The following is a 25,680-nucleotide window of genomic DNA, read 5'->3' as shown; positions in this document are numbered from 1 at the left end:
ATATTTATATTATAGAGTCCCAGAAAATGAAGAGAGAAAAATAGCTGAGAACTTCCCTAATCTGAGGAAGGACACAGACTTCGAAATCCAAGAAGTACAGAGAATTCCCACTAAATTCAACAAAAGTCAACCACTGTTAAGGTATATAACAGACAAATTCAGGAATGACAGGAAATATTTAATGGGCTGAATGGAAAAAATATGCAGCCAAGATTTCCTTACCCGAAAGGCTGTCATTCAGAATAGAAGGAGAGATAGAGTTTCCCAAACAAAAACTAAAGGAGTTCATGACCACTGACCAGCCCTGCAAGAAATTTGAAGAGGGATTCCTTGAGTGGAGAAAAAAACCCAAAAGCAACAAAGACTAGAAAGGACCAGAGAATATCACCAGAAACACCAACTCTATAGGTAGCACTATGGCACTAAATTCACATCTTTCAAAACATCTCCGAATATAAATGCACTAAATGCTCCAATTAAAATACATAGGATATCTGAATAGATTAAAAAGATCCATCTACATGCTGTCTCAAGAAACTCAATTTGGGCAGACACCTGTCATGCGAATGGATGGTAGGATTTATTCCTGGGCTGCAAGCCTGGTTTGATATTCACAAATCAATCAATGTGATACACCACATTAATAAAAGAAAGGATAAGAATCACATAATCTTCTCAACAGATACAGAAAAAGCATTTGACAAAATACAGCATCCTTTCTGGACCAGAACTCTTAACAAAGTATGTATAGATGGAACATACCTCAACATCTTAAAGGCCATTTATGAAACATCCACATTCAACCAACTGAACTCCACAGGCACCCCTGCAAACAACATATCTGATAAAGGGTTAGTATCTAAATTCTATAAAGAACTTACACCACCAGGTATTTATTGAAAGGATATAAAAATACAGTTTCAGAAGGGTATGTGCACCCAGATGCTTATAGCAACATTATCAATAATAACCTAACTATGGACAGAACCCAAATGTCCAACAATTGGTGAATGGACAAAGAAGATGTGAGGTATGTGTGCATATGCATGTGCATGTGCGTGTGTGTATGCATGCATGCATGCATGCATGCAATGGAATATTACTAAGTCATCAAGAAAAAGGAAGTCTTGCCATTTGCCAAAATGTGGATGGAGCTACACTATATTATGCTAAGTGAAATAAGTCAGTTGAGAAAGACAAATACCATATGATCTCACTCATATTTGGAATTTAAGAAAGGAAACAGATGAACATACAGGAAAGGGGAAAAGAAAAAAGGAGAAAAGGAAAGAACCATAAGAGACTCTTAACAATAGAGAACAAACAGGGTTGATGGAGGGAGCAGGGTGTGGGGTGGGCTAGATGGGTGAGGGGTATTAAAGAAGTCACATAAGAGACCCTGGAAACAAACTGAGGGCTGCTGGTTGCATGGGAGGGATAGGATGGCTGGGTGATGGGCATTGGGGAGGATATGTGCTATAGAGAGTGCTGTGAATTGTGTAAGACTGATGACTCACAGACCTGCACCCCTGAAACTAACAATACATTACATGTCAATAAAAAATAAATAAATAAATAAGAAGTCACTTGTTGTGATGAGCACTGGGTATTGTATGTAAGTGATGAATCACTGAATTCTACTCCAGAAACCAAAATAGTAAGTAAATAAAAATCATCAGCAAAATAATAGCAAATCAACCAACTATGCACTAAAAATAATAATTTGCCACAATCAAGTAGGATTATTGCAAGGATGCAAGGGTGGCTCAATATTTGCAAATCAATCAATGGGATATATCATATCAATAAAAGAAAGGGTAAAAACCATATGATGCTTTCACCAAATGCACAAAAAGCATTTGATAAAATGCAACATCCATTCATGATAAAAACTCAACAAAGTAGAGTTAGAGGGAACATATAACTTAATAAAGGCCTTATGTGAAAAACCCACAGTGAATATCATACTCAACGGGAAAAAACAGAGCTTTTCCCCTAAGATCAGGAACAAGATGAAGACGTCCACTCTCATCACTTTTTCCCAACATAGCACTAGAAGCCCTTGTTATAGCAATATAAAAACAAATAAAAGGCATCCAAATTGGTAAGGAAGCAGTAAAACTTTCACTATTTGTAGATGACATGATACAATGCATAGACACCTGGAAGACTCGTCAAAAAACTATTAAAACTCATAAATTCAGTAAAGGCCCAGATACAAAAATCAATATGCAGATATATGTTTCATTTTTATACAGGAACAATGAAGCAGCAAAAGAGAATTTTTAAAAATTCCCATTTACACTTATACCAAAGTAGTAAGATACCTGAGAATTAACCTAACCCAGGAGGTGAAAGACCTGTACTCTGAAAACTATAAAACACTGATGAAAGAAATGAAGATGACATAAAGAAATGGAAAGACATTCCATGCTCACGGATTAGAATATTGTTACAATGTCTATACTACCCAAAACAATGGACAGATTTAATACAATCCCATCCAAACACCAACAGAATTTTTCACAGAACTAGAACAACCTTAAATCTATACATAACCAATCGCACTGCATGGTATCTGCCCTCAGCAGCTCATTCCTGCTGGGTGTTCAAAGGACAGTGCAATAGAAACTCGGTATCTGGCATCGTTGGTTTTCTTGGCTTCGTGCATGTTAAACCTGGTATTTTTACTGAAACAGTATTCTTAACGGTTTTTTATACTGCTCAGCTTGAGATAATTTTCAAGAGGAAGTAATGCTTCTCCTTTTCTAGGGTGTTTGAAATTGAGAACCAGACAGATCCACACTCAGACCCTAAACAGGGCCCTGAAGTAAAGACATTGGATCCCAAAGATTATAGGTGGGGAGTTCTTAAATTATGTTCGTATTCAAATGGAGATGCAAGAAACCCAGCTGAAAGAACTCTGAGGGAGGCTGGCTTCAGTTTACATGATCATCTCTGGAAATGGAACCTTACTTTATGTTCCTGTTATATAGGAGTGACAGTGACAACTGTGGATTGATCAAGTTCTTTTTATTTTTTTTTTTATTTTTTTTTTTTTAAGATTTTATTTATTTATTTGACAGAGAGAAATCACAAGTAGATGGAGAGGCAGGCAGAGAGAGAGAGAGAGAGGGAAGCAGGCTCCCTGCTGAGCAGAGAGCCCGATGCGGGACTCGATCCCAGGACCCTGAGATCATGACCTGAGCTGAAGGCAGTGGCTTAACCCACTGAGCCACCCAGGCGCCCGATCAAGTTCTTTTTAAAAGGGCTGTTTTGAAGATTATGATTCTAATTTTGGAGGAACTATGGTGATGAGCAGTGACTGGCAGTAGAAGTAATCACATATAAAAACTCCTTAAATAAAAATTTATTGGCTTTAAAAAAAAAAAATCTATACATAACCACAAAAGTCACCAAAGAGTCAAAGCAATTTTGGAAAAGAAAAGAAAAACTGGAAGTATCATTATTCCAGACTTCACATTATATTACAAAGCTGTAGTAATTAAAACAGCATGGTACTGGCACAAAAACAGACACATAAATCAATGGAACAGAACAGACAACCTAGAAGTAAACCCACAACTATATGGTAAACTAATCTTTGACAAAGCAGGAAAGAATATGCAATGGAAAAAATACAGTCTCTTCAACAAAGAGTTTGGGGAAAACTGGTCAGCTACAAGTAAAAGAATGAAACTGGACCACTTTCTTGTACCATACATAAAAACAAACTCAAAATGGATTAAAGACCGAAATGTGAGACATGAAACCATCAAAATCCTAGATAAGAACACAGGCAGTAATTTCTTTGACATTGGACACAGCAGTATTTTTCTAGATGGGTTTCCGAAGGAAATAAAAGCAAAAATAAACTATGGGACTACATCAGAATAGCTTCTGCATAGCAAAGGAAAGAATCAAATAAACTAAAAGGCAACCTATGGATTGGGAGAAGTTATTTGCAAATGACATATCAAAGGGTTAGTATTCCAAATACATAAAGAACTAATAAAACTCAACACCCAAAAGACAAATAATCCAATTAAGAGTTAAGCGGAAGACATGAACAGACATTTCTCTAAAGAAGACATACAGAGGGCCAAGAGACACATCACTCAACATCTGGGAAAATCAAACGCAAATCAAAACCACAATGAGATATCACCTCACACCTGTTAGAATGGCTAAAATGAAAAACACAAGAAACAAATGTTGGTAAGAATGTGGAGAAAAAAGAACCCTGTGCACTGTTGCTGGGCATCAAACTGGTGCAGCCAATCTGGAAAACAATAAACACACTCCTCAAAAAGTTAAAAACAGAATTACCCTATGATCCAGTAATCCCACTACTGGGAATTCTTCACTGGTATACTTCACTGGGTATACTTCACTACAATGAAGAGCAAAACACTACTTTGAAAAGATGGATGCACCCCTATGTTTATTGCAGCATTATTTTCAATAGCTAAATTGTGGAAGCAACTCAAGCGTTTGTCAATAGATAAATAGATAAAAAAGATGATATATATATATCTATAGCTATATATATGTGTGTGTGTGTGTATAAATATATATATATATGATACAATATTATTCAGCCATGAAAAAAAGAATGAAATCTTGCCATTTACAACAACATGGATGGATTTATAATGTTAACTGAAATATGTCAGTTAGAGAAAGACAAATACTATATGATTTCACCCATGTATAGAATTTAAGAAACAAAATAAACGAAAAAAGAAAAAACAAGACAAACCAAAAAACAGACTCTTAACTACAAACAAACTGCTGGTTGCCAGAGGAGAGGTGGGTGGAGGGATGGGCGAAATAGATGAAGGAGATTAAGAGTACACTTAACTTGATGAGCAGTGAATAATGTACAGAATTGCTGAATCACTATATTAGACACCTAAAACTAATATAACACTGTATGCTAACTACACTGAATGCCAACTATACCAGAATTAAAATAAAATTTAAAACAAGCAAGAAAAATATATTTAAGAATAGATTTAACCAAGAGGTGAAAGATTTGTACACTAAAAATACAAAACACTGCTGAAAGTAATTAAAGACACAAATAAATCTATTTCACATCCCTGGACTGGAAGGCCTAATATTGCTAAGATGACAACATAAACCCCAAAGCTGTCTACAGATTTGATGTGATGTCTTTCAAAATTCCAACAGTATTTTTTTGCAAAAATAGAAAATCACACCCCAAATTGATATGGAATTGCAAGGTACCCAGAATAGCCAAAAGAATCTTGAAAAAGAACAACAAAGTTGAAGGTATGACACTTACTGAATTCAAAACTTACTATAAAGCAACAGTAAACAAAAAAATGTGGTACTGGCATAAAGACTGACACACTGACTGATGACACAGAACAGAGAGCCCAGAAATAAACCCTTGTTTATAAGTCACTGATTTTCAACAAGGGTGTCAAGACCATTGCATAGGAAAAGGACAGTCTTTTTAACAAATAGTGCTGGGAGGGGCGCCTGGGTGGCTCAGTGGGTTAAAGCCTCTGCTTTTCAGCTTGGGTCATGATCTCAGGGTCCTGGGATCAAGCCCCACATCGGGATCTCTGCTCAGCAGGGAGCCTGCTTCCCCCTCTCTAACTGCCTGCTTCTCTGCCTACTTGTAATCTCTGCCTGTCAAATAAATAAACAAAATCTTAAAAAAAAAAATAATAGTGCTGGGAAAACTGGATATTTGCATGCAAAGTATTAAACTGGGCCATTAGCTTACACTATCTATAAAAGTTAACTCAAATAAATAACAAGCTAAACATAAGAGGTAAAACTATAAAACTCTTGTAAGGAAATATATAGGAAAAGCTTCATGACACTGGATTTGGGAACAATTTCTTAAATACGTCACCAAAACATCAGCAACAAAGAAAAAAATAGATAAACTAGACGTGAAAATTAAAAACGAGCACACCCACCCAAGGATGATGTCAATGAGTGAAAAGACAACTTGCAGAATGGGAGAAAATATCTGCAAATCATGTATTTGATGAGAGACTGGTATCCAAAAAAAGAATTCCTCTAACTCAACAGCAAAAAGACAAACAACATGATTAAAGAGTGTACCAAGGACTTGAAACAGAGTATCTTTCTTCAAAGATATATAAATGGCACATATGTACAGGAAAAGATGCTCAACATTACTAATCATTAGAAAAATGCAAATCAAAACCAGAATGAGATACCATTTCATACCCATCAGGATGGTGTTATCAAAACCAAAAAAACCAACAAACCAGAAAAAAGTGTTGGTAAGGATGTGAAGAAATTGGAACCCCTGTACATTGTTGGGAATGTTGGTGCAGCTGCTGTGGAAAACAGTATGTCAATTCCTAAAACAAAAACAAAAAACAAAAACTAAACACAGCATTACCATATGATCCAGCAATTCCACTTCTGGGTATCTAACCAAAAGAATTGAAAACAGCATCTAAAAGAGGTTAATTGTACACCCATGTTCGCAGTAGCACTCTACAGTAGCAAAAGGTGGGAACAAGCCAAATGTCCATCAACAGATGAATGGACAAAGAAAATACAGTATATACGTACAATGGAATATTATTTGACCTTAAAAAGGATTAAATTGCGATACATGATACAAATGGATGACCATACCAAATGGTCATACCAAATGACATACCAAATAAAATAAGCCAGAAACAAAAGGACAAATAACGTACAACTGCATTTTTATATATGGCTGTAATAGTCAAGTTCATAGAAAGTAGAATGGTAGTTGCCAGGGACTAAAGAAATACACGAATGGAGATTTTTTTTTTAATGGGCCAGAATTTCGGTTTGGGATGATGAAAAAGTGCTGGAGATGAATAGTCATGATAGTTGCACAACAATGTAAATATACTTAATTCTCCTAAACTGTACACTTGAAATGGTCAATAGGGTAAATGTTAACATTTTTCTTAGTAAAATAAAATCAGGTAGAGTGATTCCTCTAATTTATTTTTGTTTTTAAACATTTTTAAAGCTATTCTAGCTTATTTCCCCCTTCAGAATATAAAGTGTAAAACCAGCTTTTTTTTTTTTTTTTAAATTTACTTGACAGAGATTACAAGCAGGCAGAAAGGCAGGCAGAGAAAGAGAGGAGGAAGCAGGTTCCTCACCAAGCAGAGAACCTGATGTGGGGCTTGATCCCAGGACCCTGGGACCATGACCTGAGCCGAAGGCAGAGGCTTTAACCCACTGAGCCACCCAGGCACCTCAGCTTGTATTTTATTTATAAAAACATCCTGTTGAGGTTTCTTTTTAAAAAAATTAAACATAGGGGTACCTGGATGGCTCAGTCAGTTGAGTGTTCAACTCTTGATTTCAGCTCAGGTCCTGATCTCATGGGTCACGAGATTAAGCCCAGCATCCGGCTCTGCACTCAGCAAAGGGTCTGCTTGAGACTCTCTCTCTCCCTCTGCCCTTCCCCCCCTTGTGTGTTCTCTCTTTCTCTCAAGTAAATAAGTGAATCTTTAAAAAAATTCTTGTAATTAAACAAATTTTCTTATGACCCAGCAATAACACTACTAGGTTTCTACCTAAAAGAAAATAAAACATATATCCATATAAAGACTTGCACATGGGTCTTTACAGCAGCATTATTCGTAACAGGTAAAAAAGTGAAAACAACCAATAGTTCATCATCTGGCAAATGGATAAAGGAAAGGGTGATATATCCATACAATGGAATACAATGTACCAAAAAGGAATGAATTACCTGCTACAACAGAAATGAACTCCAAAAATGGTATTTTCAGTGAAAGAAGCCACACATAAAGAATACAAATTGTATACTTTCCTTTATGTTAAATGGTCAGAAAAGGCAGAAGACAGAAAATAAATTAGTGATTAGCTAGAGTAGGGTTAGAAATGGGGATTTCCCTTTTGGGTCATGTGGAATCTTACTGGGCTAAAAAAGTATGTTCTAAAACTGGTTATGGTGATGGTTGTACAACCCTATAAATCTACTGTAAATCACTGCATAACTCAAGTAGGTGAATTATGTATGTTATACCTCAAAAAGGAGCTTAAAAATATCTCTTTGCTGAGATATTTGATTAGAATTATGTTAAATATAGAGATCAATTTGGAGAGAACTGCCATCTTTACTATGAGGAGTGTTCCAAACCCTGACTTCTCTATTTATTTATATCACCTTTGTTTTCATTCATCAGTGTTCTGTTGTTTTCAGGACATAGATCCTGTGGTTTTAGATTTATATCTAAGTATTTAATTTTTTTGAAGCTACTGAAAATGGTATTTTAAAGTTTCACCTTCTAACCATACATTGCTAGTATGTAGAGTGACTGACTGACATGTGTTGACTTTGTATTTTGTGATCTTACTATAATCTCACTTACTAGTTCTAATAGCCTTTTCATAAATGCCTTGGATTTTTATGTAGATTATCGCGTTGTCTGCAAATAAGAGTTTCATTTCCTCTGCCAACTTGCATGCCTTTTCTTTCTCTATCCTTATTGAAGTGGCTAAAATAAAATTCTTAAATTATGTAGGTGTTATTAATCCATACTATCCCATGACTGCTAAGAGATGGTTAAATTTTAGTAGCAAAAACAATAAAAATAGCTTCAGCGGGTTACTTAAAAGTTCACCTTTATAAAATACATTTTTCTAGTATAAAAACTTCAGAAAACATAGCACTAATAATAACCGTTCCTTCTATAGTATTTTCCTATATTGTCTCATTTGATCTTCATGAGCATCTAAGAGGTACTTTTCCCATGTTACCAAAGAAGGAAAATATGTCAAGGTAGGCCAAGCAATGTGCCCATTTGACCTCAGATAATCACACTGGAGCAGACAGAATCAACAATCAAAGCAGAAGACTTGCCAGGACCCAACCTGATCTCACCGGAATCAAGTCTCTGTCTTCTAGGCATTGGCCTGATCTCTCTATAAGGCAGTGCTAGTGCAACGCAAACCAAAAGCCAGAACACAGTCACAGAGTGAGAGAACAACAGCGGAGTGGGGAGGCAAACGCTTCTGGAGTGGTACCTGAGCAAGCACAGTGCCTTAAAAGAATCACAGGTGATTGAGTAAGTGTGTGAGGGTCAGATCGTAGATTATAACATCTGGAGCAAGGTATATTGGGCAGATTCTTTCTTATTTTTAAACTGAAGTATGTGAGTCAGGTGACTGGATTCAAAGTCTGGCTCTGCTACTTATCAGGCATATAATCTTGGACATATACTCCATTTCTCTTTGTCAATTTCCTCATCCAATAACTGCACCTACCTTTGATGGTTGTGAGAATAATTAGTATGTAAAGTACCTTAGAACAAGAATTAGCAACAATGCCTGTTTCTGTAACTAGTTTTATTAAAACACAGCCACGCTCTCATCACATATTGTCTATGCTGCTTTGATGTTACAACAGTAGAATGAGATAGTTGTAATAAAGACCATATGGCCCCAAAAGGCATAAATATTCTCCATCTGGACCTTTACAGGAAAAATAGCCCTGGCTTAGAACAATGCTGGAGCATAGGTGCTCAAGAAATGTTAGCATTATTTTAACCCAAACTCACTACCAGAATAGTAGGCTTGAGTATGTGCACAAAGTTATAAACAAAAGCACGGACTATGGTGGTGACAAATATGAAAGAACAATGTCAAATAACAAGAGGCTGATTAAATAAATATACCCACACCATGCAACACTATACAACCATTAAAAAGAATGAAGAAGGGGCACCTGGGTGGCTCAGATCATGATCTTGGGTCCTAGGATCCCTGCTTAGTAGGGAGTCTGCTTCTCCCTCTCCCTCTGCCCCTCCACCTGCTCATGCACATGTGAGCTCTCTTGCTCACTCTCTTTCAAATAAATAAAATCTTAAAAAAAAAAAAAAGAGTGAAGAAAAATCTGTGTATACATACCGCATATGCCAACACGAAAGGATCTCCAAGATCTTAAAATGAGCCAAAATCATTAGGTGGAAAGGTATGATGATATATGCAATATAATCTCATTATGTTACTAAAGGACTAAAAAAACTAAAAACTACATGTCTGCACAGAAAAGGCTATACAGTACCACAGAAATACTGAAGGAATTTCACTTTTAACATACATGGTTCTGTGCTTTTCTATTTTTTAATAAGTGGGCATTTTATAATTTTTCTCATGACTTAAAAATACTATTTGAGGGGCACCTGGATGGCTCAGCCAGTGGATCGACAACCTCTTGGTTTCTCCTCTGGCGGTGATTTCCGGTGGTGGGATCCAGCCCACCAGGGGCTCTGGGTTGGTGGGAGTAGGCTTGAGATTTCCTCCCTCTTCTCTTACCCCCATTCACATAGGAAGGCCTGCTCTCTCTCTCTCTCTTTCTAAGAAATAGATAAATCTTTAAAGAAATATATTATTTCAATCTCTCAGGTTGTATCCTAAATGTATACTTATCAAAACTTTTATGTCTTTACCCTCAGGGACAAACTAGAAAATAAATTAATCTCAAATGCTTTCCGGTAAACAAACTAAGCCACACTCAAAGGCCACATATTCTGGAAAAAGCAAAATGTAGGAGTGGAAAACAACTCAGGTGTTGCCAAGAGTTGTGAAAGTGGAGAGAGGCTGCTTACAAAGAGACAGCTGAAGGAATTTGGGGGGTGACAGAACTGTTCTGTATCTTTTTTTTTTTTTTTCTGTTCTGTATCTTGATTGCGATGGGAGTCCTATGACCGTGTATTTGTCAAAACTCGTGACCGTACATCGAAAAACAAACTTTACTACATTGAAATTTAAAAATAAATCCAAATAAACACACATACAAAAAAAACAACAGAAAATTTTTCTTTGCGCGACCTATCAGCATAGGAACATACATGTTAACACAGGAAATGTTTTCCACCACAATTCTGTTTGCCTCTGTCACGGAGATGATGCTGCAGGGGAAGAAGGCAGCAGGGAATCAAAATATTAGCACCAAATTCCTACTGAATTCCTACAAATGCATACTTGCTGTGGTCCAAGTTTAAATAATAGTGACTTCTTTTCAGCTCTGTGCCTGCACATTGACACTTCACATGGAAAACCACTATGACATTCAGGGATAAGGAACAGCAAAGGTGGGGCTCTCAGTGGTAAAGGCACCACAGCGCAGAGCAATCAGAAAATGCAGCCTCTGGCTGCTTGAACCTGGAGATTTTCTGGCACAATCACTAAGCTACTCTGAGTTAGTGATGGAGTGTCAAGCACAGCAATCTGATATATGGCACCAGGTACTACTGCTGCTTCAATCACGAATCATTTAAGGAATAGTATTAGAAAAAGGCCAAGAAATTCCCCTGGGCTCAAGAAGCAGCAAAAACTGTCCAATGCAGCACACAGTACCCTCTACTACTAGAAAAGAAACACTCCAAAGTCTCAGTTACCCACAGAAGCGCAGATCATCCAACCCTGGGTTTAATAAGCAATTGCTATCTGTACTGTTCAGACATAACACGAGTGGACATGGTCTGGACGCCACTCCCAGCTTAAAAAACATTCCTTAAACCCCATTTCCAAAATTACTCTCACCATTTTTCTCACACCCGCAACATGCTGCAAACTAAACGCACGCATTTCAGGCTTAAAATACACAATTCAGTATGGCTGTGTGAACAGCGCTGCCCACGTTAACAATCCTGGCGCCTTAACAAAGCCCAAAACTCATCTCCAAGAATCTGTAAAATGGTTTCGCTTGGCCAGTCTCCCTCCTTCCCTCGGAGAGGGGCACAAAGAAGCAAAAGCTGGCTCGGGTCTAGTCGTACGGTATCAGTCCCAGCTGTCTGCGCCTTACTTTCCAACAATAACTACAAAACACCAATATACATACCCTCCCCACTGGAGCTCTGCCACGTGCCAGGGGCTACAGACGCGGGAAGCCCGGCGCAGGGGCCGGGGGCGCGGGGTCAGGGGTCAAGGGTCGAAAGGCTTTGGGGCAGGGAATGTGAGGGTGTCCACGGGCGCACAGACCGGGATGAGCTGCAACTGGGGGTTCGGAGGCTCGGAAACTGGCGTGCCGGGGCCGCCGGGGCGATTCCCGGGAGGCCGCGCCGGCGGGGAGGCCGCGCCGCGGAGAACCAAGTCCTGGCCGCCCGCGGGGCCGGGGTGCGGCCCCTTTGCCGTAATGCCCGATTGGGTTCCAGGGTCCGCCCGTACCCCCACAGAAGTTGCAGGACTGGGCAGGGTCAGCAGCCTTCCTCACCTGGGTCGGGGCGGCGGTGGCTCCGGGGTCCCAGTCAGGCTCTGGGAGTTTCCTGGCTGAGTGAGTCACTCGGGCGGGCCGGGAATGCGCCAGGAAACACCCGGCCTCCTCCCCTTCCTCCCGGGGCGGGGGCTCTCCCGGCTCGGCCTCTTCCTCCTGGCGCTCCTCCCTCCGCGCTCCGGCCGCGGCCTGGCTGCGCCCTCCTTTGCCGGGTGAGTTCTCACAGCCCCGCAGATCCTGGCCGGCAGTGCACGCCTTATGCCTCTCCGCTGTAAGGAGGCGACGGAGAGGCCCTGGCCGTGCTCTCCTCTGGCTGCCTAAGATGCTCTCTGGGGAGATCTCGGAGAGCCACCTGCCGGCTTACACGACCTCAGCTCTGCGTAGGACTGCTGGGCAGCACTGCCGTGGGACTCCCCCCCAGGGCAGCCGTTGGACTCGTGGAGGAAGAGGGGCGGAGATCTGCACCCTGCACCGGGTCTCTACCGGATCAGGGCAGTGGGTGGATGGGCTGCTGAAAAGGCTTGACGGGAGCCGTTGGCTGTGGGCGAGCACCCAGCGCGCTCCCACCGGGCGCCACTGCCAGGTAGGAGGTGCGCACACCTGCGCTTCGCAGGCCGTAGTGTGGAAGGCGGTGAGGTACTGGGTGCGACAGGTACATACCGCCAGAGCTCAGCCAACTAGGAGAATATGACTTCGACGGGCCCCTGCAGTGATCCCATCTGTACAACGCCATCTCTCTCTGAGCCAGGGGTAAACCCGCGTGCAGACCTGTGGGAATGGCTGACAGAAGAAAACTTGATTTGACAAGTCCCCCAGAACAAGCCTGAGACAGATCAATTCAGTAACAAATTATATGAAAACAGTGAATGGAGTAAGCTTGTCCCAAGCATGGTTACGGGAAAAATTACCCTAAACTCCGCACCGACCACCACCTATCCACTTCCCCTTCACCCACCCACTGGCATTCTGGTTCTAATGAAGAACAATAATGATGGGCATCAAGTATTCTAATCCGGCCACTAGACTATGAAAACCACAAGAGGTTTGCTTACTTCCGACTGTCCTCTGGATAATGCAGAAAGCCACAGCAAATGGATCCTAACTAGACCAGAATCTACCGGTTGTCTAAATTTTCAGAGAACATTTTTTTTTTAAAGAAGTTCCTGGAGGTCCCTGACACTCCTACAAAGCATGCGTTTTGAGTGACATTCTGGTTCCCAGCCCACACATTTTCAGTCAGATTACTGTTTCTCTCTGCCCAGGGCTGAGCCTCAACGTTAGGTTCCAAAGGGTTTTGTTTTGTTTTATTTTGTTTTACACTGCAGGTGAAGTGATAGAATACAAATTCAAGGTGTATTGTGATATTTTAAAAATATTGTAATTTTTAAAACAACTAATTAAAAAAAAATAAGAGGCACAGCTAAAAATCCAAGAGAAGAAATAAAATAGAATGCTGAAATATACTCAATCCAAAGAAGGCAGCAAAGAAGCAAAAAGCACATAGGATAAGCAGTAACAAATAGCAAGCTGTTGGGCTTAAATCCAACCGTATTAGCAATTATATTAAATATACATGGACTAAACACTCCAATTAAAGATAAATTGTCACGTTGAATAAAACAAATCCCAATTATATGCTATTTAGAAGAGACATACTTTTGAGGTGCGGACGGGGGTGGGGGGATTCTGTAGGTTAAGCAGGTAAAGGTCTGCCTTCGGCTCAGGTGGTGATCCCCAGGTCCTGGGATCCAGCCTTAACTGGACTCCCGCTCAGCGGGGTCTGCTTCTCCTTCTCCGTCGCCCTCTGCCCCTGCCCTCGCTCATCATGCTCTCTCTCTCTCAAAAAGTCAAATAAAATCTTAAAAAAAGAGAGAGAGAGAGATGCTTTATAAGGACACAAAGAAATTGACATTAAAAAGATGGAAAACAGGGACGCCTGGGTGGCTCAGTGGGTAAAGCCTCTGCCTTCAGCTCAGGTCATGATCTCAGAGTCCTGGAATCGAGTCCCCCATTGGGCTCTCTGCTCAGCAGGGAGCCCGCTTCCTCCTCCTCCTGTCTCTCTCTCTCTCTGCCTACTTATGATCTCTGTCAAATAAATAAATAAAATCTTAAAAAAAAAAAAAAAGATGGAGGGGCGCCTGTATGGCTCAGTGGGTTAAAGCCTCTGCCTTTGGCTCGGGTCATGATCCCAGGGTCCTGGGATCGAGCCCGACATCTGGATCTCTGCTCAGCGGGGAGCCTGCTTCCCCTTCTCTCTGTCTCTCTACCTGCTTGTGATCTCTCTCTCTGTGTCAAATAAATAAATAAAATATTAAAAAAAATATAGGGGTGCCTGGGTGGCTCAGTGGGTTGAAGCCTCTGCCTTCGGCTCAGGTCATGATCCCAGGATCCTGGGATCCAGCCCTCCGACGGGCTCTCTGCTCAGCAGGGAGCCTGCTTCCTCCTCTCTCTCTGCCTCCCTCTCTGCCTACTTGTGATCTCTGTCAAATAAATAAATAAAATATTTAAAAAAACAAAAAATTAAAAAGATGGAAAACATACCATTTACATAATAATCATAAAGTTGGAGTGACTCTATAAATATCAAAGTGTCACCAGAAATAAAAAGGACAGGGGCTCCTGGGTGGTGCGGTAGGTTAAGTGTCACACTCTTGGTTTCAGCTCTGGTTCTGTTTTCACAGTTGTGAGATGGAGTTCCCTACCCAGGGCTCCCCCTCCAGCCCCCCACCTTGGCTTGGCGGGGGCCCTGTATTGGGTGCACTCAAGTGAGGAATTTGTTTAAAGGACTCTCTCTCCCTCTCCCTCTGCACCTCCCCACCTCTCTCTCTCTCTCTCTCTCTAATAAATCAATCTTTAAAAAAAGAAATTAAAAGGACATTTGATAAAGATAAACAGATCAACTAATTAAGAAAAAAATGTTAAGCATGTGTACACAAAATAAGCTATGGAATGCTTGGGAAAAAGAATCAAAAGAGGAAGTGCGTAGTCATAATTAGAGATCCTAATCCTCTTTTAGTAATTGATAGAACAGGCAGACACAAAAATAAGTAATGATACAGAAAACTTTAAGAAGCAATTAGCTGGAGGGCCTGGCTGGCTCAGTTGAAAGAGCTATGGGATTCTTGATCTTTGGGTTGTGAGTTTGAGCCCCACATTAGGGGCAGAGATTACTTAAATTAAAAATATTTTTTAAATAAATAAAATAAAAAACAATTGATCTATTTGACCCAAATAGTATCCTCCCCAAACAGAATACAGAATACATTGTATTTAATAAAAGATGTTCAAAACCTTTATACTGAATCTTCAAGATATTACTAAGAAGAATCAAAGTTTTCAAATATGTACATAACAGTCACAAAATGTACCATATGCTAGGAAGTAAAACAAATCTCAACAGATTTCAAAGGGTTGAAATCATATAGTACCTTCTCTGACCACAATGGAATTAAACTAGAAACAATAATAAAAGCACAACTTTGCAAATGCTCCAATATTATAGAATAAAATAATGTACCTCTAAATAACCTTTTGATAAAAGGAGAAATCAAAATGGAAAATTTTAAATATGCTGAATTAATAACGAAAAAGCAACATCCAAATTTGCAAGATGCATCTAAATGAATGCTCAGAGGGAAAGTTTATATATGAAATGCGTATATTATAAAATAGGAAAGGGTTAAAATCAATTATCTAAACTTCCACCTCAAAAACATTAGGGAAAAAAAAGCAAATGAAATCCGAAGAAAATAGAAGTGAAAGAAACAAAGTTAAGGACAAGTATCAGTGAACTAGAAAACAGATGATCGAACAAAAAAGCTGCCTTTTAAAAAATTATAGAGGGGCTCTTGGCTAGCTCAGGCAGTGGAGTATGCAACTCTTAATCTTGGGGTCATGGGTTCAAGCCCCACATTGGGCATAAAGCTTACTTTTAAAAAAAAGTAATAGAGTTTTTATATCCTAGTAAAACTGATTTTAGAAAAATATAAATTACCAACTGCAAAAATAAAAAGGGAGACGCCAGTGATTTCTTATCAAATAAAAGGATGTTAAAAAGAATTGTATGAAAAACTTCATGGCGGTAAATTTAAAAATTCAAAAGAAACATAAATTTCTTAGAAACATGACTTTCCAAACAGATGAAAGAAAAAAAAAAGTAGAAAATCTGAAAAATTCCATATTGGTAGGAGAAAATAATTGAATCTGTAATATAAAACCTTCCTTCAAAGAAAATCTCTATTTAGATTCACTGGTGAATTCTATAAAACGTCCAATGAAGACACAATACCAGTTTTATAAAACCACAGTAATTAAAAGTGTGGTCTGGAATAAGGATGTACAAATAGATTAACGAAGAAGAATAGTGAGAAATAAATCCTGCTATAAACTGAATCTTTTGTCCCCCCAAATTCATATATTTTTTAAATTTTTAAGTAACTTCTACACCCAATGTTGGGTTTGGACTCAAAATGCTGAGATCAAGAGTTGCATGCTCTACCACCTGAGCCAAGCAGATGCCCCTCAAAATTCCTATCTTGAAATTTATGTTGGTTGCTTTGAAAGTTGATTAGGTCGTGATGGTGGAGACTTCATGAATAGGATTTGTGTCCTTAGAAAAGAGATCCCAAAAGGTTCCTTCATCTCTTCCACTTATGTGAGGTTACAGGTCTATGAGCCAAGAAGTAGGCTCTTACCAGACACCGTATCTGCCAGCACCTTGATCTTGGGCTTCCCAGCCTTCAGAACTTTGAGAAATAAAATTCTGTTGTTTATTAGCCACCTAGTCTACAATATTCTGTTATAGCAGCCCAAATGAACAAAGACAAGCCCTCCTGCATGGTCAGTTGATACTCTGTAAAGTTGCTAAAATAATTCAATGAAAGGAGAAATAGAAAGGTTCTTTAAAAAAAACCGTGCTTCTAAATAATGCCATAACCATGTGGAAAAAACCTGAAGCTTCTCCTTTCACACACCATCTGTAGAAATTAGCTCAATACGGGGGCACCTGGGTGACTCATTGGGTTGAGCCTCTGCCTTCACTCAGGTCCTGATCTCAGGGTTTTGGGATTGAGCCCTGCATTGGGCTCTGCATCGGGCTCTCTGTTCAGCGGGAAGCCTACTTCCCCCTCTCTCTCTGCTTGCCTCTCTGTCTACTTGTGATCTCTCCATCAAATAAATAAATAAAATATTTTTGAAACCTCAAGATATAAAGAAAGCTTCCAGAAGAAAACATAAGAGCATAATTTCATAATCTTAGAGTAGATGTAGCTAAAACTTCTTAAGACAAAAAAAGTACTAACCTCTTTAGTCAATATTTTTTAAAAAAATGATAAATTGATTCTATCAAAATTGTAAAACCTCTTATCAAAAACAGTGTTATATATTTTTCCTAATTTATGTATATATGTGCATGTGTGTTTATGTATTTATATTTACATATAAAGGAAAGAATGATCCAAGTTTTATCTTATTTACACACACACACACACACACACACACACACACACACACACACACAATGGTATAGTAATTCTATTTGTATGTATTTACCCAAGGGAAATGAAGATTTACCTCTACACAAAGATTTGTACATGAATGTTCTTATGATAGTGAACATTCATGATAGTGAAAACTAGATACAACTCAAAGTACATAACTGGGAAAAATGGATAAATAAATTGTGCTATATTCAGACAATGGAGTATTACTAATTATTTAAAAGGAGAAAATGACTGGTCCAAGTTTTATCACAAAATGGATGAATCTCAAAATTATTACATAATTTTACCACATAGAAAAGATAAATATTGGTTGGTGTGAGCAAGATAGCAGAATAGGAAACCCTAGGCCATTGTTCTTCCACAGAAATACCGAGTAAACATCATACTGATCAAAGTAGCTTTGTGAGTATTCTATAAACCAGTTAAGAACCCACAGCAACATAGGGCACCTGGGTGTCTGACTCTTGATCTCAGCTCAGGCCTTGATCCCAGAGTCATGAGTGAATTCAAGCCCCCTGTTGGGGTCCACACTGAATAGAGAGCCTACTTAAAAAAAAAAAAAAAGTGGGGCTTGGGATGGGGTGTGCACACGTCACCTGGGTGGCTTAACTGACTAAGCATCTGAATCTTAATTTCTGCTCAGGTCAGTGCTCTACACTTGGATCAGAGTCTGCTTAACATTCTCTCTCTCCCTCTCCTTCTGCCCTTCTCACCCCTCTCTCTGTCTCTCTCTAAAAAAGAAGAAGGAGGAGGAGGAAGAGGAGGAGAAGAAGGAGGAGAAGAAGGAGAAGAATCTGTAGCAACAAACAAATACACAATCAAGAAAAAGTTGAACTCAAAACATTCTAAACAAAAATTTCATCGCATTTTTTATCACCCTTGCCGACTTCCTCCCTGGCATAGATTTAAGAGGAAGCTGCTTAATTTCTGGTCCCTCCCTTAGGGTGAAAGGAAAAAAGTGGGAGTTGTCTACAATGTTATGACTCATCTGGGGGTTGTTGGGGGAACTGGTTTTTGTCTTGCCTGGCTCAGAGTGGTGACAGAAATGGTGGATTAGTTTGGATATCAGGTAGGAGGCTGATGAAAGACAAGACTCCCTCCTTTCCTTTCTGAGTCTCCCAGACACTCTGTCTCTATCTGCACTCCCTCTATATTTTCAGTAAACTCCACTTTTACCTCCTGCTATCTCAAGTTTGATTTCCATATGCGTAGCCCTGCTGACTGGTCCTGCAGGACTCTCTCTGGGACCCTGGAGCCAGCCTGCCAGCATCGCCACTACATCATATACATGTTTAAACAAAAATTACAAGCATACTAACAGGCAAAAAACAGTTTAAAGTGGTAGAGCAAGCAAAAGAACCAGACTCACATATGGCAGGGATGTTGGAATTATCAGAGTACGATTTTTAAAAACTATTATTAAAATGCTAAGGACATATTGTCCAAGTATTCTATTTCCTTATTTGGTCAAAAATCATTTGACCACTTATCTGAGGGTTTCTTTATGAGATTTCTATTCTATTTCATTGGTCTATATGTCTGTCTTTGTGCCAGTACCACATGGTTATGATTACTGTATGTTATGATCATTATAACTTTGTAGTAAGTTTTAAAAAAATCAATCTGACCTAAAAAACACATACAGAACACTACTCAACAACAGCAGAATACACATTTTTCTTAAGTGTATAAGGAACATTCTCCATAATAGACCAGATGTTAGGCTACAAAATAAGTCTTTAGAAAATTTAAAAGACTGCAATCATACAAAACATTTTTTTTCATAATGATGAAACTGGAAATCAACACCAGAAGGAGCTCTCTGCTCTGTCTAATACTTAGTGGCATTTTCTGGTGCAATGCCAGCCATGTCCCTGACACATGATGGTGAAGGCTGGAATAAAAGAATTTTGGCCATATTGGGCACCTGTTTACCAGGGCTGCTTTTAAGTCTGGCAAAGTGGACCACTAATGATACCTTCACTGACCTCAACTACATGGTCTTCATGTTCCAGTATGAGTCCACCCACTGCAAATTCAACAGCATGATTAAGACAGAGAATGGGAAACTTATTGTCAATGAAAACCCCATCTCCATCTTCCATGAATGATATCCTGCCAACATCAAATAGGGTGATGCTGGTGCTGAGTATGTTATGGAGTCTCTTCCTCACCATGGAGAAGGCTGGGGCTCCCTTGATGGGTAGGGCCAACAAGGTCCTCATCTCTGCCCTTTCTGCTTATGTCCCTATGTTTGTGATGGGTGTGAACCATAAGTATGACCACTTATTCAAGATTATCCACAATGTCTCCTGCACCATCAACTATTTGACCCTTCTGGCCATGGTCATTCATAATAGCTTTGCTGTCATGGAGGGACTGATGACCACAGTCCATGCCAACACTGCCACCCAGAAGACCATGGATGGCCCCTCTGGGAAGCTGTGACATGATGGATGAGGGCCTTTACAGAAAACCATCCCTGCTTCTACTAGCACTGCCAAGGTTATAAACAAGGTCATCCCTGAAATGAATGAGAAGCTTAATGTCATGGTCTTTTTTTTTTTTTTTAAAGATTTTTTATTTATTTTATTTGACAGACAGAGATCACAAGTAGGCAGAGAGGCAGGCAGAGAGAGAGAGAGAGAGAGGAGGAAGCAGGCTCCCCGCTAAGCAGAGAGCCCGATGCGGGACTCGATCCCAGGACCCTGAGATCATGACCTGAGCCGAAGGCAGCGGCTTAACCCACTGAGCCACCCAGGCGCCCCTAATGTCATGGTCTTAAATGTCCCCATAACCAATGTGTCAGTCATGGATCTGACCTGCTTCCTGGAGAAAGCTGCCAAATATGATGATATCAAGAAAGTGGTGAAGCAGGCATCAGAGGGTCCCTTCAAGGGCATTCTGGGCTACACTGAAGACCAAGGTGTCTCCTACAACTTCAACAGTGACACCCACTCTTCCACTTTCAATTCCAGGGCTGGCATTGCTCTCAATGACCACTGTGTCAAGCTCATTTCCTAGTATGACAATGAATTTGGCTACATCAAATGGATGGTAGACCTTACAGTCCACATGACCTCTAAAGAATAAGAGTGCCCTGGACCACCTGTCCCACCGAGAGCAAGAGGAAGAGAGAGGTCCTCAGCTGCTGGAGAGTCTTGGCTCCAATTCATCCCCCAACACCCTGAGAATCTCCCCAGCCCTACACAGTTTCCATCCTAGACCCTCTGAAGAAGGGGAGGGACTTGGGGAGCTCTACCTTGTCATATACTATCAATACCATCAATATAAAGTATATTGTACAAAGCCCTCCCTCTAAAAAAAATAGCAGAAGGAAAATGGAAATACCCACAAATATATCAAAACAAAAAATACACTCAAATACTAATGAAGAAATCAGAAGAGAAATTAGAGAGGCAGCTGGGTGATACAATTTGTTGGGCATGCAACTCTTGGTTTCAGCTCAGGTCATGAAACCAGGGTCCTAGGATTGAACCCTAGGTTGGGCTCTACACTCAGGGCAGAGTTTGCTTGAGATTCTCTCTCCCTCTCCCTCTGCCCTCCCACTCCTACTCTCTCTCTCTCTCTCTCTAAAATAAATAAATGAATCTTTAAAAAAAGAGAGAGAGAGAAATTATGGGGTGCCTTGGTAGCCCAGTGGTTTAAAGCCTCTGCCTTCAGATCATGATCCCAGGGTCCTGGGATCGAGCCCCACATTGGCCTTTCTGCTCAGCAGGGAGCCTGCTTCCTCCTCTCTCTCTGCCTGCCTCTTAGCCTACTTGTGATCTCTGTCTGTCAAATAAGTAAATAAAATCTTTTAAAAAAAGAGAAATTAGAAAATATTTTGAAACAAATGAAAATGAAAACACATCCTTGTCGTGTTTCTGATCTCAACGGGAAGGCTGCAAGCTTTTTCCCATTGAAGATTATATTTGCTGTGGGTCTTTCATCGATAGATTTGATGAAGTTCAGGAATATTCCCTCTATCCCTATACTCTGAAGCATTTTAATCAGGAACGGATGCTGGATTTTGTCAAATGCTTTTTCTGCATCAATTGAGAGGACCATGTGATTCTTCTCTCTTCTCATATTAATTTGTTCTATCACATTGATTGATTTGCAAATGTTGAACCATCCTTGTAGCCCAGGGATGAATCCCACCTGGTCATGGTGGACAATCTTTTTAATGTGCTGTTAGATCCTGTTTGCTAGGATCTTTTTGAGAATCTTAGCATCCATATTCATCAGTGATATTGGCCTGAAATTCTCCTCTGTGACTTTTGGGACTTCATGAAAATCAAAAGCTTCTGCACAGCAAAGGAAACAGTCAACAAAACAAAGAGGCAACCCACAGAATGGGAGAAGATATTTGCAAATGACAGTACAGACAAAAGGTTGATATCCAGGATCTATAAAGAACTCCTCAAACTCAACACATACAAAACAGGTAATCATATCAAAAAATGGGCAGAAGATATGAACAGACACTTCTCCAATGAAGACATACAAATGGTTATCAGACACATGAAAAAATATTCATCATCACTGGCCCTCAGGGAGATTCAAATGAAAACCACATTGAGATATCACCTTACACCAGTTAGAATGGCCAAAATTAGCAAGACAGGAAACAACATGTGTTGGGGGGGATGTGGAGAAAGGGGAACCCTCTTCCACTGTTGGTGGGAATGCAAGTTGGTGCAGCCTCTTTGGAGAACAGTGTGGAGATTCCTCAAGAAATTAAAAATAAAACTTCCCTATGGCCCTGCAATTTTACTATTGGGTATGTACCCCAAAGATACAGATGTGTGAAAAGAAGGGCCATCTGTACCCCAATGTTTATAGCAGCAATGGCCATGATCGCCAAACTGTGCAAAGAACCCAGAAGCCTTTCAACAGAGAAATGGATAAGGAAGATGTGGTCCATATACATGATGGAGTATTATGCCTCCATCAGAAAGGACGAATACCCAACTTTTGTAGCAAGATGGACGGGACTGGAAGAGATTATGCTGAGTGAAATAAGGCAAGCAGAGAGAGTCAATTATCATATGGTTTCACTTATTTGTGGAGCATAACAAATAACATGGAGGACATGGGGAGTTAGAGAGGAGAAGGGAGTTGAGGGAAATTGGAAGGGGAGGTGAACCATGAGAGACTATGGACTCTGAAAAACAATCTGAGGGTTTTGAAGGGACAGGGGGTGGGAGGTTGAGGTACCAGGTGGTGGGTATTATAGAGGGCATGGATTGAATGGAGCACTGGGTGTGGTGCAGAAATAATAAATACTGTTATGTTGAAAATAAATAAAAAATAAATTTAAAAACATGAATGAATTTATTGTTGGGTTTTAAAAATAAGCTTTAATGTCAATGGTATACCTATGCAAAATTAAAATGTAATTCTTTCTTTTGTTGAAAAAAAAAGAAGAAAATGAAAACACATCATACCAAAACGTGTAAGAAGCAGTTCCCATTTCAGGAATAGAATCTAGCGATTCATCACCCACATATAACACCCATTGCTCACCCCCAAAAGTGCCTTCCTTGAAACCCATAACCTATTTAACCCATCGCCCCACCTGCCACCCCTCCAGCAACCCGCAGTTTGTCCTCTTAATCATAGTCTCCTGTGATTTGCCTTCATCTCTGTTTTTATCTTATTTTACTTTTCCTTCTCTTCCCTTATGTTCATCTGTTTTGTTTCTTAAATTCCACATATGAGTGACATCATCTGACATCAGTCTTTCTCTGACTGACTTATTTCATTTAGCATAATACCCTCTAGTTCCATCCACATTGTTTCAACTAGCAAGATTTCATTCTTTTGGTGGCTAAGTAATATTCAGTATATATAGATAGATAGATAGATAGATAGATAGAAGAAGATGTGATATATATATATATATATATATATATATATATATATATATATATATCTTCTTTATCTAGTTATCTGTCAATGGACATCTGGGCTTTCTATATTTTGGCTACTGTGGACTTTGCAGTTATAAATATTGGGGTGCATGTGCCCCTTTGAATCGCTATATTTGTACCTTTTGGATAAATACCAAGTAGTGCAATTGCTGGGTCATAGGGTAGTTCAATTTTTAACGTTATGAGGGAGCTCCAAACTGTTTTCCAGAGTGACTGAACCAGTTTACATCCCACCAACAGTATGAGTGTACCCCTTTTTCCACATTCTAGCTAATGTCTGTTGTTACCTGAGTTGTTGATATTATCCATTCAGACTGGTGTGAGGTGATATCTCATTGTGGTTTTGATTTGTATTTCCCTGATGCTGAGTGATGTTGAGCAATCTGCATGTGTCTGTTAGCCATTTGTATGTCTTCTCTGGAGAAATGTGTTTTCATGTCTTCTGCCCATTTCTTGACTGGATTTTTTCTTTGTTTTTTTGGGTGTTCAGGTTGATAAATTATATATATATATATACATACATATATATATGTATATGTATATACATATATACATACATATATATATGATACTAGCCCTTTATCCGACAAGACATTTGTGTGCTCGCTTCGGCAGTACATATACTAAAGTTGGAATGATACAGAGAAGATTAGCAAGACATTTGCAAATATATTCTCATATTCTGTAGGTTGCCTTTTAGTTTTGTTGGCTGTTTCTTTGTTATGCAGAAGCTTTTTATCTTGATAAAGTCCCAAAGTTGTTTCTCTTGCCTTTGGAGATGTGTCTAGAAAGAAGTTGCTGTGGCCGAGGTCAAAGAGGTTATTGTCTGTGTTCTCTTCTAGGATTTTGATGGATTCCTGTCTCACAGGACAGGAAGGTCTTTCACCCATTTTGAGTCTTTTTTTTGTTTGTTTATGGTGTAAAGACAGTGGTCCAGTTTCATTCTACCTGTGGCTGTCCAGTTTTCCCAATAATATTTGTTGAGGAGACTGTCTTTTTTGCATTGAATATTCATTCTTGCTTTCTCAAAGAGTAGTTGACCATACAGTTGAGGGTCCATTTCTGGATTCTCTGTTCTGTTCCATTGATCTATGTGTCTGTTTTTATGCCAGTACCATACTGTCTTGATGACTACAGCTTTGTAATGTAGCCTAAAGTCCAGTATTGTTATGCCTCCAGCTTTGGTTTTCTTTTTTTACTTTCCTTTGGCTATTTGGAGTCTTTCCTGGTTTCCATACAAATTTCCATACAAATTTTAGCATCAGTTGTTCCAGCCCTGTGAAAAATGGTGATGGTATTTTGGTAAGAATTGCATTAAATGTGTAGATTGCTTTGTGTAGTATAGACATTTTAACAATGTTTGTTCTTCCAATCCATGAACATGGAATACTTTTCATATTTTTATTTGTGTCCTCTTCAATTCCTTTCATAAGTGTTCTATAGTTGTCAGAGTATGGATCTTTACCTCTTTAGTTAGGTTTATTCCTAGTTATCATTTTGGTTTTTTGTGTAATTGCAAATAGGATCAATTCCTTGATTACTTTTTCTGATGCTTCATTGTTGGCGTGTAGAAATGCAACAGACTTCTGTGTGTTGATTTTATATCCTGAAACTTTGCTGAATTCCTATGTCAGTTCTAGCAATTTTGGGTGGAGTCTTTTGGGTTTTCTACAAAGAGTATTATGTTATCTGCAAAGAGTGGAAGTTTGAGGGTGCCTGGGTGGCTCAGTGGGTTACGCCGCTGCCTTCGGCTCGGGTCATGATCTCAGGGTCCTGGGATCGAGTCCCGCATCGGGCTCTCTGCTCAGCAGGGAGCCTGCTTCCTCCTCTCTCTCTCTGCCTGCCTCTCTGCCTACTTGTGGTCTCTCTCTGTCAAATAAATAAATAAAATCTTAAAAAAAAATAAAAAAAAAGAGTGGAAGTTTGACTTCTTTGCTGATTGGATGCCTTTTTCTTATTTTTGTTGTCTGATTGCTCAGGCTAGTACTTC

The 25,680-nt window shown here is 39.5% G+C and overlaps 1 protein-coding gene across 7 annotated transcripts in view; it reads right to left on the bottom strand.

Moving 5' to 3' along the window:
- Positions 1-12,739, bottom strand: part of CYFIP1 (cytoplasmic FMR1 interacting protein 1) — a 119,409-nt gene extending 106,670 nt beyond the window's left edge. The window contains exons 1-2 of one of the 7 annotated variants that reach the window (XM_082735983.1): positions 12,251-12,654; positions 10,887-10,946 (exon numbers count right to left, since the gene is read on the bottom strand). The gene's annotated coding sequence lies outside the window, so the exon portion shown is untranslated. Of the gene's footprint in view, positions 1-10,886; positions 10,947-12,250 lie in introns of all 7 variants that reach the window. The other 6 variants (XM_082735988.1, XM_082735982.1, XM_082735987.1 and 3 more) reach the window with 6 other exon arrangements.
- Positions 12,740-25,680: the final 12,941 nt, after the last annotated feature.

Source organism: Mustela nivalis (genome assembly GCF_964662115.1).
Source record: "Mustela nivalis genome assembly, chromosome: 6".
Taxonomy (NCBI): Eukaryota; Metazoa; Chordata; class Mammalia; order Carnivora; family Mustelidae; genus Mustela; species Mustela nivalis.
This window is presented reverse-complemented; position numbering and strand designations above follow the sequence as displayed.